The sequence below is a fragment of the Heloderma suspectum genome, chromosome 7 (genome assembly GCF_057233095.1).
Source record: "Heloderma suspectum isolate Gila_16-S chromosome 7, 16-S_ref, whole genome shotgun sequence".
NCBI classification, from domain to species: Eukaryota; Metazoa; Chordata; class Lepidosauria; order Squamata; family Helodermatidae; genus Heloderma; species Heloderma suspectum.
Genome location: NC_139464.1, coordinates 70,490,547 through 70,506,759, shown reverse-complemented (window position 1 = coordinate 70,506,759; position 16,213 = coordinate 70,490,547).

The window sequence follows — 16,213 nt, the reverse complement described above, 5'->3', positions numbered from 1 at the left end:
TTGCAGAAAATATCCATTAAGGAGGAAAGATGGAATAACTGCACAATGCCTTTGGATTGATAGTGCTAAGAGCCCTCCATCTGGAAGCATCCTTAGTCATACCTAGAAAAGATCCATTTCACTGGATCTTTTCGAAGTATGGCCAAGGGTGCTTCCAGGTGAGGCTTTTATTGTGCCATCACCCTGCCTGATTCATGGAATTTAATTGCGGGGTCCAGATGACACTGTCTTCCACTTGTAACCTGCTCATGTTTTCCACTGCTTTGTCTATCTTTTTTCTTACCACAGGAAATCTATTAAGGAAAAAAAGATGGAAAAGCTGCACAATGCCTCCTAATTGCTAGCCCTCCATCTGGAAGCACCCTAAGTCTGGATCCAACCCTATATGTTTTTTTTTCCCCTTTGAATTCTGACTCCACTGCCCCTAAAAAAATAAGAGCAAAATCCCAAGATGGGACAGTTTAAAACAAGCTATATGGCATCCCTTGGGTGCAGTGGGTGACTGTTCAATTGCACTGAAACGTAGCTTGTTTGCTTAATGTAATGTGTGTACCTCTTTTTATTTAGCAGCTGCTAGAAACTTCAGTGGAATATCTCCCAAATAATTAAGTGAAAGATTGTAGCTCAGACTATGCACAGATGGTGGGATTTGGACTGAGGACTCAGATATTTGGGTAAGCAAAGTGTTTGCTGCAGGGATGTCCCAAGATATTTTGTGGCCTGAGGCGAAGAACAAGATGGTGCCCGCTCCCATTCCATGTACAAAGGCTGACTGGACTGTCAGATTAATCTTTCTTCAACATTGAAGATGGGACAGCATCCTCTACTGCACCTGAAAGCAGCAGGCTAATGTAGGGGTTGCAGAACAGGTCATTTGGCACATAGGTCTGTCCTCCAAGACCTTGTTGCTGCCTCCCAGAGTTACTGCTTCACTCTGCCTAATAGTAGGGCTGACCCCAACACCATATCCTTGGCCTAGCATCAAAATCCAGCCCCTTGATGAGTCCCACTGCTTTTAACTATTAACTTTTGACGTTGCTGCCACTGCCACTTCAGAACATCCAACCCTGTAAATGTGCATATGTAAGCAATCCTTTATGTATGTATTTATTTACTTACAACATTTGTATACCACTCCGCATCTAAACAGATTCTGGAGTGGTGAACAAGAAGAGATAAAATGAACAAAATATAAATATTATCTTAAGATTATTCTTAAGAATTATTATATTATATTATATTATATTATATTAAGATTATTCTTTAAAAATAAGAGTGCGAATAAAACTGTGGCTGGTTAACCAAGTAAGGTTTCCTGTAAAAGAGCTGTTTTCAGGAGGTGCTGAAAACAGCCCAGTGTTGACACCTACCTGACCTCCAGAGGCAAGGAGTTCCATAGGACAGGAGCCACCATACTGAAGGCTCTTCTCCAGGTGGACTCTAGTCAGGCCATAGGTCCATGCGGAACCACCAGGAGCATGCCCTCTCATTACCTCAGTGATCGGGTAGGTTGGTAAGGGAGAAGGCGCTGTCTCAGGTATCCTGGTCCCAAGTTGTTTAGGGCTTTGTACACTAGTACTAATACCTTAAACCTGGCCCAGTAGTGAATAGACAGCCCGTGCAGTTCCCTCAGCAAAGGAGTTGCATGCTGAAAAGGGGCAGCTCCTGATAACAGCTGAGCTGCTGCATTCTGCACTAGATCCAGTTTCCAGAGCAGCATTAAGGGCAGTGTCAGGAGCGCCCTAGCGGCCTCTTTCAGTAGACTCCAATAGCCAACTCAAGACACAGATGAAAGGATTCTTTTCAAGGCTTTAATCCTTTTACAACTTAATGACGCTTTCAGATGCTAATCACCAGTGACTAAGCAAGGAACAGCAGAGTAGCCTATGCTCCGAGTAGGCAGTTGATCCCCGTTTGAAGGAGAATCACTTGAAGACCCTGAACTCATGGGCTAGGGAGAGATCCTCCCTCTTTCCCTTGGGTCCACGGGAGGCAGCCGTTGCTTGCGCGCCAAATGGGCGCTACACCTCCTTTCTGCGCCCTCCATCGCTAATCGCTCCCTGAGTCTGCGTCGAGCGTCTAGCAAGCCCCCCTCCTGCACTTTCTCACTGCTAGGATCAATATCTATCTCAGGAATGCTGGCAGGAGGAATCTCTGCCAGCTGCTGTGCCTGTGAGGGATGAGCTGGCTCCTCTCCCACGGATTGCTGATCCTCCTTAGAATCAGAACTGCTCTGGGGTTCTATCGGCTCAGTTTCCACCCTGACAGGCAGCCCCACACAGAGCGCATTGCAGTAATCCAGTCTTGAGGTTACTAGTGCCTGGACCACTGTGGCCTTCTCCAGGAGAGGCCATAGCTGGTGAAACAACCGAAGTTGGTAAAAGGCACTCTGAGCTGCCATGGCCGCTTGGGCCTCCAACAACAGTGACGGATCTAGGAGTAGCCTCAGACTACAAACCTGATTTTTCAGAGGGCGTGCAACCCCATCCAGAACAGGCAATGAGCCTATCTCTTGGACCTAGGAACCACTCATTCACAGGTAGGGATGTACGGATTCCCCACCTTCCGTTCCGGTGGGGAATTCGCCCGGGGGCGGGGCAATCTGTTCCTCCTCCCCCCAGAATCCTCTGGAGTGGCTCCGCAAGGATTCTGCAGAGCTGCCCAGCTTGAGGGAGGCTTACCTGGCTCGTTCGCCTCTGCGCCAATCACCATTTTTCTTTAAAAAATGGCGATCGGCAAGACGTCCCCATAGACTTATACGCAAAATAGAGCTGTGAATCTTGCGTATAAGTCTATGGGCATATCCTGCTGATCACCACTTTTTAAAGAAACATGGCTATCAGTGCAGAGGTGAATGGGTCCGGTTAAGGCCTCAAACCGAGTGCCGTTCTGGACAATATCCTCCTGGGGCAGAGGTAAGTGGAGCTGTCCCGCTGCAGATTCCGGAGGCTGGATTTCTCTGACATCCCTACACGGGGTTTCCATCTTGTCAGGATTCAGTTTCAGTTTATTGGTCCTCAGTCAGTCCATACTGCATCTAGGCAATGATCCAGGACTTGCACAGCTTCACCTGATTCAGATGTCACAGGGAGATAGAGCTGTGTGTCATCAGCATACTGACAGTACTTGGCTCCAAATCCCCTAATGACCGCACTATAACATAGAGATGTTAAACAACATTGGGGACAAGATGGTACCCTGCGGAACCCCATAGCTCAATTACCAAGAGGCCAAGGAATGGTCACCCAACGTTACTGTCTGAAACCAACCCCACAGGTAAGACCGGAACCACTGTAACACAGTACCTCCAATGCCCATCCCATGGAGTCGATCCAGGAGGATACTGTCGTCAATGGTATCAAAAGCTGATGAGATCGAGCAGAATTAGTAGGGTTGCACTCCCCCTGTCCCTCACTCAATAAAGGTAATCCATCAGGATGACCAAGGCTGATTCAGTCCTGTAACCAGGTTGAAGCCCAGACTGGAATGGGTCTAGATAATCAGTATCCTCCAAGAGTCCCTGCAGTTGTTCTACCATGACCATCTCCACTACCTTCCTTAAGAAAGGGGTATTTGCAACTGGGCAGTAGTTGTCTAAATCCATTAGAAAACAAACATGTTGGTACCCTTGTGCTGAATATTTACAACGCTAGCAATTCCAAATGGCAGCAGCAATAAAGGCATGAACCATCTGGAAACAGCAGCTAGCAACATCTAAGACAATTACAAGATCCCACACCTGTTTAGAAAACCAGTTTAGGGAACTGTGTCCAAGAACTAACTCATTCCAGTTTGGATCTTTATCTGAAGGCATGTCCACACCCCTAATCATAGGCCACAACAGCAAAATGCACTATTGGGGAGAAACTCTGAATGGATTATTAATTCACATTGGTGATCATCAGTATAAAATATTTTATGATTCAATGTTGAAGAACTGACACATTGTTATTAGTTCCAATGAAGCAAATTAGAGCCAATTCCTACACTACAGCAGCAATATGACTGAAGTTTCCCTGCGGCTTCATCCTATGCTGCTCCTGTGATGTAAGAACTGGCCCTTAGACTACTTTCATAAATGCCCATCACTATAAAATACAGCCACATGGCCCAGCTTCCTGTGTTACTTGCACAGACCATACAATCACAAATATCTTTTTGAAGTTTTGAAGGAATGTAGCCAACCACCTTGATCCTTTTACTGTCATTAGTTCAATGGGTGATGAATCATTACTGACAATATAATGTAAATGCAGACTAATTTATATTGCTGTTATACAATCATATTTAAATAAAGTTCCACCAACATTATCTCTTATCTTTGAAGAAAAGACTCATGTTACACATTTGATCTTGCGGTTCACAGCACAACTTTTCTTCACAGATGAGGGTCTTAAACAAGATACAGCCTGTACTGCTAGCTTGATACAGTCTTCATAGACTATGTAATGAACTCATTAGCCCTAATGATGCTGCTGCACAAATGTATGCAAACTGTGTATCATTTTAATTGCTTCATCTTCTCAGTAATTTGATTCCAAAAAGTAATGCTCACAAATTAATACAGTTCATGACCTCACACAGAGTCTTCCAACTGAGCACCAAGGAGATCAGCCATAGAAATCTGTCAAATGGTTTCTTTTCTAACATTAAAAATAGTGGGATCCTAGCTATCTTTTAATCTCAAGGAAAATATACTTTTAAGGCTGCAGTCCTATATCCACTTTCCTGGGAATAAGCTCAAAATAGATGTGTATAGAATGACGTTGATAGTCTGCTAAATTCAATCTGAAGAACTGGGATGGAATGTTTTAGGACCAATCTGTATTTGGATCTTCCTTCAATTTAAATGATTATAAAAAGCAACTGTGCTGAGGAGGGTGGGCAAACTGGATTGTGACCACAGTGCAGAAGGTTACACCTTGTCCCTAGATCATTTTCCTGATGTAAATCTCCCCCTCCAAAAGCTATTTGTCTCATATGGGGACATGTATGGGTATTCCCCCCTTCCCCCAGTGCCATAGCTCAAATTTAATTTGGGAGAGAAAGAGAGAGAGAGGAGATCTATTTACATATCTCTAGTGTTCCATTTAGTTTGGCTCTTAGGCTTCATTAATTCGTTTTGCTGCTGGTGCAATAGCCCCTGAACTGGTGTCATGCCAAATGATTTAGCTGGGTGGAAGTGAACATTAGATACAATATATAGCTCAGGGGCCCCTTCATGGATCACTGCCTTGTTGTGGCGAAGGGGCTTGCGTAACTCAGTGAAGCCATAAGCTATGCCGTGCAGGGCCACCCAAGACGGACAGGTCATGGCAGAGAGTTCTGACAAAATGTGGTCCACTGGAGAAGGAAATGGCAACCCACTCCAGTATTCTTGCCAAGAAAACCCCATGGAACGTATCACAAGGCTAAAAGATATGACGCCGGAAGATGAGCCCCTCAGGTCGGAAGGTGTCCAATATGCTACTGGGGAAGAGCAGAGGGTATTTCCAAGTAGCGCCAGAAAGAGTGAAGCGGCTGGGCCAAACCCGAAAGGACACTCAGCTGTGGATGTGTCTGGCAGTAAAAAGAAAATCCGATGCTGTAAAGAACAATATTGTTTAGGAACCTGGAATGTCAGATCAATGAATCAAGGTAAGCTGGAGGTGGTCAAACATGAGATGGCAAGATTGAACATCGACATCTTGGGAATCAGCGAACTAAAATGGACAGGCATGGGCGAATTTAATTCAGGTGACCATCATATCTACTATTGTGGGCAAGAATCCCTTAGAAGAAATGGAGTAGCACTCATAGTCAACAAAAGGGTGGGAAAAGCAGTACTGGGGTACAATCTTAAAAATGATAGAATGATCTCAGTACGAATCCAAGGCAAACCATTCAACATCACAGTAATTCAAGTCTATGCCCCAACCACTGAGGCCGAAGAAGCTGAGGTTGATCGGTTCTATGAAGACCTACAACACCTTCTAGAACTAACACCAAAAAAAGATGTCCTCTTCATCATAGGGGATTGGAATGCTAAAGTAGGAAGTCAAGAAATCACCGGGATAACAGGCAGGCATGGCCTTGGTGTACAAAGTGAAGCAGGACAAAAGCTAGTAGAGTTTTGCCAAGAGAACATGCTGATCATAGCAAACACTCTTTTCCAACAGCACAAGAGGCAACTCTACACATGGACGTCACCAGATGGTCAATATCGAAATCAGATTGATTATGTCCTTTGCAGCCAAAGATGGAGAAGCTCTATACAGTCAGTCAAAACAAGACCTGGAGCTGACTGTGGCTCAGATCATGAGCTGCTTCTTGCAAAATTTCGGCTGAAATTGAAGAACGTCGGGAAAACCACTAAACCGTTCAGGTATGACCTAAATCATATCCCTGATGAATATACAGTGGAGGTGAGGAATAGAATTCAGGGATTAGACCTGATAGACAGAGTGCCTGAGGAACTATGGACGGAGGTCCGTAACATTGTTCAGGAGGCAGCAACGAAATCCGTCCCAAAGAAAAAGAAATGCAAGAAAGCCAAGTGGCTGTCTGATGAGGCTTTACAAGTAGCTCACGAAAGAAGGGAAGCGAAAAGAAAGGGAGAAAGGGGAAGATATACCCAACTGAATGCAGAGTTCCAGAGAATAGCAAGGAGAGACAAGAAGGCCTTCTTAAATGAACAATGCAAAGAAATCGAGGAAAACAACAGAATGGGAAAGACTAGAGATCTCTTCAAGAAAATTGGAGATCTCAAGGGAACGTTTTGTGCAAAGACGGGCATGATAAAGGACAAAGAAGGCAGGGACCTAACAGAAGCAGAGGAGATTAAGAAGAGGTGGCAAGAATACACAGAAGAACTATACAGGAAAGATCTGAATGTCCCTGATAGCCATGATAGTGCGGTCACTGAACTTGAGCCGGACATCCTCGAGAGTGAAGTCAAGTGGGCCTTAGGAAGCAATACTAACAACAAAGCTAGCGGAGATGACAGTATTCCAGCTGAGCTATTTAAAATCCTAAAAGATGATGCTGTTAAAGTGCTGCATTCAATATGCCAACAAATCTGGAACACTCAACAGTGGCCACAAGACTGGAAAAGGTCAATTTACATTCCAATTCCAAAGAAGGGCAACGCCAAAGAGTGTTCAAACTACCGCACAATTGCGCTCATTTCACATGCCAGCAAGGTGATGCTCAAAATCCTACAAGCTAGGCTTCAGTAGTATGTGAACCGAGAACTACCAGAAGTACAAGCTGGGTTTAGAAGAGGCAGAGGAACTAGAGATCAAATCGCCAACATTTGCTGCATCATGGAGAAAGCAAGAGAATTCCAGAAAAACGTCTATTTCTGCTTCATTGACTACGCTAAAGCCTTTGATTGTGTGGATCACAACAAACTGCGGCAAATTCTTAAAGTGATGGGAGTACCAGACCACCTTAACTGTCTCCCGAGAAACCTTTACGAGGGTCAAGAAGCAACAGTAAGAACCAGAGATGGAACAACCGATTGGTTCAAAATTGGGAAAGGAGTACGACAAGGCTGCATATTGTCACCCTGCTTAATTAACTTATATGCAGAGTACATCATGAGAAATGCCGGGTTGGATGAATCAGAGGTCGGAATTAAGATTGCCGGGAGAATTATCAACAACCTCCGATATGCAGACGATACCACCCTAATGGCAGAAAGCGAAGAGGATCTCAAGAGCCTCTTGTTGAGGGTGAAAGAGGAGAGTGCAAAAGCTGGTTTGAAACTCAACATTAAAAAAACTGAGATCATGTCATCTGGCCCTATCACTTCCTGGCATATAGAAGGGGAAGAAATGGAAGCAGTGACAGATTTTACTTTCTTGGGCTCCAAGATCACCACAGACGGTGACTGCAGCCATGAAATTAAAAGACGCATGCTCCTTGGGAGGAAAGCTATGGCAAACCTAGACAGCATAGTAAGAAGCAGAGACATCACCTTGCCGACAAAGGTCCGTCTAATCAAAGCTATGGTTTTCCCAGTAGTAATGTATGGCTGTGAGAGCTGGACTATAAGGAAGGCTGAGCGCCGAAGAATTGATGCTTTCGAACTGTGGTGCTGGAGAAGACTCTTACGAGTGCCCTGGACTGCAAGGAGGTCAAATCAGTCCATCCTAAAGGAAATCAACCCTGACTGCTCATTGGAAGGACAGATAATGAAGCTGAAGCTCCAAAATTTTGGCCACCTAATGCGAAGAGAAAACTGCCTGGAAAAGACCCTGATGCTGGGAAAGACTGAAGGCAAAAGGAGAAGGGGACGGCAGAGGATGAGATGGCTAGATAGCATCACCGATGCAATGAATATGAACTTGAGCACGCTCCGGGAGAGAGCGCAGGACAGGAAGGCCTGGCGTGCTATGGTCCATGGGGTCAAGAAGAGTCGGAGACGACTGAACGACTGAACAACAACAAATAGCTCAGGGGTGGGCAACTTCAGGCAGTCTAGGGGCTAATTTCCAGCCTCTGTACCCTGTCCTGGAAGTTGCAATCTTCCTGCTGTTGCACCGGAAAAAACACATTGGTTTACCACCAAAATTTGGCAGCAAACTACTATGGAGACTCAAATGGGTCATGTTTACTTTGAAAACAAGCTAAACTTGGCACTTTTGAATCTCTATAGTAGTTCACTGCTGAATTTCAGTGACAAACCATCAATTATTTTGCTGCCACACCATGCATGGGGGCTGCACTCAAGACCATGGGAGGGGGCTCATGTGGTGTGTGAGCCAGGTGAGGCCCACCCCTGATATAGGTGATGAAGAACACAGACCAGTGGGTTAGCATCCCTTGTGCAACATGTTTGCATGGGATGCAAACAGAAAACAGCTATTAGACAAAAATAATTCTAAGCTGAACTGCTCAACATGCAGTGGCTACCTGAAAACTTCCTAACAGTGGCTTTTGCTGCTTAGAGAAGTGGTCCTGCTTAGCCTCTGGTCATGCGGTTCGCCCGCAACTATCATACATCCTAAACTGCCCAAAGATCGGGGAGGGGGGGATCTTCACAACAACAGAATGAGAAGCGTATTGGAACATTATCTGGATTTTAATGGAATCGGCTTTGGTCCATCAGGGACACATGAAGCAAGAAAGCCCATGTGTACTGTACCTTAAAAATCCGCTTTTCATGGGTCACACAGCAACATACTTCCAGGTTGGGTGGGGGGAGTAGAACTGAATGTCATCAACCCGGTAGGTGCAGCTCAACCAGTGAGAGGCTTGTTTCCCACCTCTGTCCAGGCTCCTCGCAGCTAACATATTATCCCAACAACATCTGAAGGCTCCCCATGAGAGTACCCCACCAGCGTAATTTTGCCCCACTCCAGCCATCAGTCAGGGAGTTAGAGCTCCCACCCAATTTCTCCTTTTCCAGGGATTAAATACAGGGATCTAGATGCTTCACCCATTGACAGTCTGCAGCCTCTGTTGCCTGCTTTCCCCCCATTGAGGATCTGTAGCACCTTTTTCCCATTGAGAAAATCAGAGCCATGCTGTTTCAAGTGGAGGTAGCCAGGAGTGGGAGCCTGCAGCCCTGGTGTTTTGCTGAATCGATAAGGCAATACAGTGACAACTAAAGAATACAGGGGAAGGGAGGGCTCTCCTAGCAGAGGCAGCAGCGTTAGCAGAGGGAGGCAACTCCAGCCAGCTCTTTCCCTCTGTGCAGAGAAGCAGTGAAGTAACACAAGCATCAGAGAAGCACATAATCACAGCTCTAAATGGGGACAGGCTGGGAAATGGAGGCTAGTTACTCCCACTGGTGAAAAGGAAGTACAGTGCAATTCTGAAAGCACGGAAGAGCGCTCTAGCACTTTGATGAGATGGAAAGGCAGGCTAGTTACTCTAGTTACTTAGGTTACTGAGGTCATGGCCAGGTGAAAGACACACCCCTAGGAATGCCCAATCATACCAAATTTAAAGCAGAGGGATGGGCACACAGCAGCTGAACTGCATGGAAGCCAAATTAAAGAAAAACAATGGAGTAAAAGTACTCTGCAAAAATGCAGCTTCCCCACAGGTAAACTCCAGAGTGGCTGCAGACTGGCTAAGACATCATGTGCTGCAAAGGACCTCCAAACAGTCCCAATCCGCAGCAAATCACCCATGAAGACAGGCCCCTGGAGAAGCAATGGAGAGGGGCGCAATAATGTTTGGTCCATCATGGAGCCGGTGTCTACAGACACCACTCGTTACATTTTAAGGCAGCTGTGGTTAGTGTCTATTTCCACCTGCAAGGCCTAACTACATGTTACATTAACTGTGTTGCTTGCAGAAACATCAGAGGATATTTTTATTTAACCCTGAGTGCACCACATACATACACACACACACACCTGATTTCATAAGAACATAAAAGAGCCATGCTGGATTAAACCAAGGGACCATCTAGTCCAGCATTCTGTTCACCCACTGGCCAACCAGCTGCCTGTGGGAAGTCCACAAGTAGGACACGAGTGAAATAGCACCCTCTCGGTTGTGCTAATCAGCAATTGGTGTACATAGGCATACTGCCTCTGATACTGGAGGTAGCACATAGTCATCTTGACTAGTAGCTACTGCTAGCCTTATCCTCCATGAATTTGTCTAATCCCCTTTTAACGCCATCCGAGTTGGTGGACACCATATTTAACTATGTGTTGTGTGTACTTACTTTTATCTGTCTTGAATCTCCCACAGTTCAGCTTCATGGGATGACCCTGGGTTGTAGTATTATGGGAGAGGGAGAAAAATGGCCCCCTATCCACTTTCTCCACACCATACACAATTGTGTATACCTCTATCGTATCCCCTGCTTGCTCACCATTTTTCTAAGCTAAAGAGTCTCAGATGTCGTAATCTCTCCTCATAAGAGATGAGACCCTATGAGGTCCCAACCATAGCACATGAAAAGAGGAGGTGTTTTTTTCCTATCGCTATTTGCAGCACTGGGAGGGGGATTTGTCTCAGGATATAGCTGGGGTGGGAAGGAATAAACCTCCCCTTCCTGTGTGCTACAAAACTGATGGAAATTGCATCTTCCTCTCTCTGCCTAGGACTACATTTAAAAATTGCCTGATTCCACTACAAACAAAACAATTACTGTAATGTAAAGTTAAGTCCAGTTCAATTCATACTTCATTAATGAGCTTTACATTGCTAGAAAGGAAGGATCTATCATTGGTTCAGCCATAATGCTAAACAATATTTAGCATTATGTGAAGGAACCTGTGTGAGTCTTGGATGTATGCATTCCTTCCTCCTTTGGCATAGAAGTGGGGAGCAGATCAGAAATGTTCACTTCTGTTTTAGTAAACCACAGGTTAACGGCACATCTGAACCCTGAACTGTGGTTAAACTTAACTATGGTTAATTGAAACATGCCAGCTTCATAAAGCAAGTTTTGAAGTCTCGTTTCAGTTAAGACTAACCACCACAGTTTGTCTGGGTTCAGACTGTGCAAGAGAAGAACAAGGTGGGGTGAGGGTGTAAGCTCAAGGCTGACACAGGCTCATTCATATTATGACAGAATATTGTATAACAAGGCCAATGTGTTACTCTTTAAGGTGCTGCAGTACACTTGGTTGTTTTTGCTGTAAGAGACTATCGTGATTACTACTGCATTAGTCAATGAGGTCCTAGTCCCCTAGTACAAAGTCCTTTTACTGTTGTGAAAACTGTACCTAAGTAGTGAAGGGGGGGTATCGGCATCAAACTCTAAACCATGCCCCTTTTTCAAAAGTGGTAGATACCTCACCCCCTTAGGGAGACTGGAAGTCCCACCCGAGCCTGAAGTCCTACCTATGTGATCAGCTGGCCAGGTCATATGACCTCAGGGTCACCTGACAGGGTTCATGTGACCCCTCTATGAACTCATCATGCACCGTGGACCAATAGGAAGAGGTTTTTAGAGCCGCAACAGATATGGGTGCGGAAATGGCCCACAGGGCCATTTCCAAACCCTCCCCAGATTGGCCTAGAGGGGTCATGTGACCCCATCACAACACACCAATAGGAAGCAGTTTTAGCAGAAACATCCTACCCCATCAGCCAGTCAGAAGAGGTGCAGCCAGATTTGATCAATGTAGCCATTTAGCTTGTCCAGACATGCTTCCTGCATAGAGAACATGGAGATGTCAGGCACCCTTGAATATTGAACCCCAGAAAGGTTGTAAGCCGAGTAATGCCTACATACTTTTAAAAAGAACTAGAAAGGGAGAGCCTGCTATAGCTCCTGCGAATGCAAGAAGAAAAGATGCAGCTGTGGCAGAGAACGTACCTGTAGACATTCTTACAGAATTCCTGGAAAATTTGAGGAGGCGGTAAGCAGCCTATTAAAACAATGAAGGCCACCTGCAATAAGCAGTTCAATAAAACTTTAAGGAAGAAGGAACTTTACATCTATATAGATGTACTGCCACAAAAGTTAAAATTGCAGTTTTCACAGAGCTACTGGGAGGCAAGACTTATGGAGAAAGAAAAAGAGGTTTCCCAGTCAAAAAACATTTTATATTAAGTTCTCCAGCAGCACCCCTTTCTTTCTTTCTTTCTTTCTTTCTTTCTTTCTTTCTTTCTTTCTGCAGAACACTTGGTTTTATGTTTAAAACGTACTACAAGCTTACCTGCAATCTGCCCCATCAACCTAGACATATTTAAAATGCTGCTAGGGTTTCCCAAAAACTATGCGCACCCCTGTAAAGTAACTTTGTATCATTACTCCCCGCACTGAGATGTAGAAGCCACCCCCACAGATCATCAGGGTTATATTATTCAAAGTGTAGCAGCCTTTTATTTTCCCCACTGAGAAAAGAAGTAAGCATTTTATAAAAAGCAGAAAAACAAAGGTTGCAACATTTCAGATCTGAAGCAAAAGGATCCTTTTACAACAACTCTGTAAGGAAAACAAAATTGAGCATTTTGTAAAATCCATAAAAATAAAAGTCACAGAGGTTACAACAGCCCCTCAAGGTAGACATGCTTTAAACACAGCTAAGATTTTGTAAAATAAAAAAAAAGTAAAAAATCGGGGGGTGGGCAGAATCAAGAGGTGCTGTTCAGCAAGAGATGGGATAGGAGACTATACCTTAAAATGGAAATAAATTCTCATTTTAAATGTGCTTTGCCTGTTTTGCTTGTAAACTAGCTGTTAGCAGCATGGTAAATTTAGTAATCCAAGCATCAGATCCTGGAGATTGTTTCCGATTAGCAAGTCAGGGTTGGGTGGGGTTTGCAGGCATTATATATACGTAAAATAGAGAAGATCCTACCACATTCAGTAAACAAAGTTATCTATGCAGTAGCTATGCCTTAAGCCTTTCAACTGTATTCATGGATGCCTGGGAGGTCGATATGGTGGTAAAGTTGAAAGTAAGCATTTTCGTAAGAATCACAACGGTTGCAACAACTCTGTAAGGCAGACAAAATTAAAGGTTGCCAAGTAAAGCCTATTACAAATGTGCTGTAATCCAATCATCATCCCCTGTCTATGCCGGGGGGGGGGGTAATATGCTGGTATGGTTGAAGGGGAAAAAATATTTTTTCTTTCTTTCCTTAAGAATAATTTTGAAAGAATCAACTTTTATCACTAATTCCCAAAATGGAACTAGATCCCAAAGGGTAGTAGAGCTGAAGGGTAAAAGTAAGCTTTTTTAAAGAAGCATTTTGAAAGAATCATTAAAGATAGAAATCATAGGGGTTGCAAGTAAAACCTTCAAGGGTCTTTAAAAAGTAAATAATTCTTTAAGCGCCACTTAGATTTTGTAAAAACCCTACATGGGGAGCCAAAAAACAGGGGCTGCCCTTTAGAAAAGAGTAGGGGTCGATGGTCTGGATTTCTAAATGGAAATAAATTCAGAGTTTTGCTGTTGGCAGCTTGGTAAAATGTATTAATCTAAGCATCTGATCTTGGAGAGCGTAGGGTTCCCTAATTCTTGAGAGACAGAAGATTTTGCAATAGCAGCCTTTTAAGCTGCTATGTACATAGGAAACAAAAGTGAAATTTTAATTAAAAAATTAGGCTGTTTGCATCTCATTTATTTATATGTAGGGGGAAATTGTGCTGCTAGTTGTGGCTATTAACAGCAGCCTTGTAAAGTAGGCCTGCGATCTCCATCGGTACTTAAAGTGGGGCACCTTCTCTTAAGCTCTTGCATAATTTCCCTGCAAGCGGATAACACAAAACATCCTCGGGGGTGGAGAATCCCTGGCTGTATCCAATCGCGGCCCCAGAGCTCATGCAACAGGATTTGGAGGTATAAAAGAAAAGTGCAAAGCCAGGTACTTCTTTTTTCTGCCTGGACAGGCGGTCCTAAAAGTTAAGTATACTTCTCTTTCTCTTCTTTTACAAATAAAGTAAAAAAAAATCTTAAAGAAAGACCTGGACATGATTTTAGCATCAAGCCAACAGACCAAATAGCATGGGTTGTTGTTGTTGTTCAGTCATTCAGTCGTGTCTGACTCTTCGTGACCCCATGGACCATAGCACGCCAGGCCTTCCTGTCCTGCGCTCTCGCCCGGAGTGTGCTCAAGTTCATATTCATTGCATCGGTGATGCTATCTAGCCATCTCATCCTCTGCCGTCCCCTTCTCCTTTTGCCTTCAATCTTTCCCAGCATCAGAGTCTTTTCCAGGGAGTTTTCTCTTCACATTAGGTGGCCAAAATATTGGAGCTTCAGTATCTGTCCTTCCAATGAGCAGTCAGGGTTGATTTCCTTTAGGATGGACTGATTTGACTTCCTTGCAGTCCAGGGGACTCGTAAGAGTCTTCTCCAGCACCACAGTTCAAAAGCATCAATTCTTCGGCGCTCAGCCTTCCTTATAGTCCAGCTCTCACAGCCATACATTACTACTGGGAAAACCATAGCTTTGATTATACGGACCTTTGTCGGCAAGGTGATGTCTCTGCTTCTTACTATGCTGTCTAGGTTTGCCATAGCTTTCCTCCCAAGGAGCATGCGTCTTTTAATTTCATGGCTACAGTCACCTTGGAGCCCAAGAAAATAAAATCTGTCACTGCTTCCATTTCTTCCCCTTCTATATGCCAGGAAGTGAGGGGGCCAGATGCCATGATCTCAGTATTTTTAATGTTGAGTTTCAAACCAGCTTTCGCACTCTCCACTTTCACTCTCAACAAGAGGCTCTTTAGATCCTCTTCGCTTTCTGCCATTAGGGTGGTATCGTCTGCGTATCTGAGGTTGTTGATAATTCTCCCGGCAATCTTAATTCCGACCTGTGATTCATCCAACCCGGCGTTTCTCATGATGTACTCTGCATATAAGTTAAACTAGCAGGGCGACAATATGCAGCCTTGTCGTACTCCTTTCCCAATTTTGAACCAATTGGTTGTTCCATGTCTGGTTCTTACTGCTGCTTCTTGACCCTCGTACAGGTTTCTCAGGAGATAGGTAAGGTGGTCTGGTACTCCCATGTCTTTAAGAATTTGCCACAGTTTGTTGTGATCCACACAATCAAAGGCTTTAGCATAGTCAATGAAGCAGAAATAGATGCTTTTCTGGAATTCTCTTGCTTTCTCCATGATCCAGCAAATGTTGGCAATTTGATCTCTAGTTCCTCTGCCTCTTCTAAACCCCGCTTGTACTTCCGGTAGTTCTCGGTTCACATACTGCTGAAGCCTAGCTTGTAGGATTTTGAGCATCACCTTGCTGGCATGTGAAATGGGTGCAATTGTACGGTAGTTTGAACACTCTTTGGCATTGCCCTTCTTTGGAATTAGAATGTAAACTGACCTTTTCCAGTCTTGTGGCCACTGTTGAGTGTTCCAAATTTGTTGGCATATTGAGTGCAGCACTTTAACAGAATAATCTTTTAGGATTTTAAATAGCTCAGCTGGAATACTGTCATCTCCGCTAGCTTTGTTGTTAGTATTGCTTCCTAAGGCCCACTTGACTTCACTGTCAAGGATGTCCAGCTCAAGTTCAGTGACCGCACTATCATGGCTATCAGGGACATTCAGATCTTTCCTGTATAGTTCTTCTGTGTATTCTTTCCACCTCTTCTTAATCTCATCTGCTTCTGTTAGGTCCCTGCCTTCTTTGTCCTTTATCATGCCCGTCTTTGCACAAAACGTTCCCTTGAGATCTCCGATTTTCTTGAAGAGATCTCTAGTCTTTCCCATTCTATTGTTGTCCTCGATTTCTTTGCATTGTTCATTTAAGAAGGCCTTCTTGTCTCTCCTTGCTATTCTCTGGAACTCTGCATT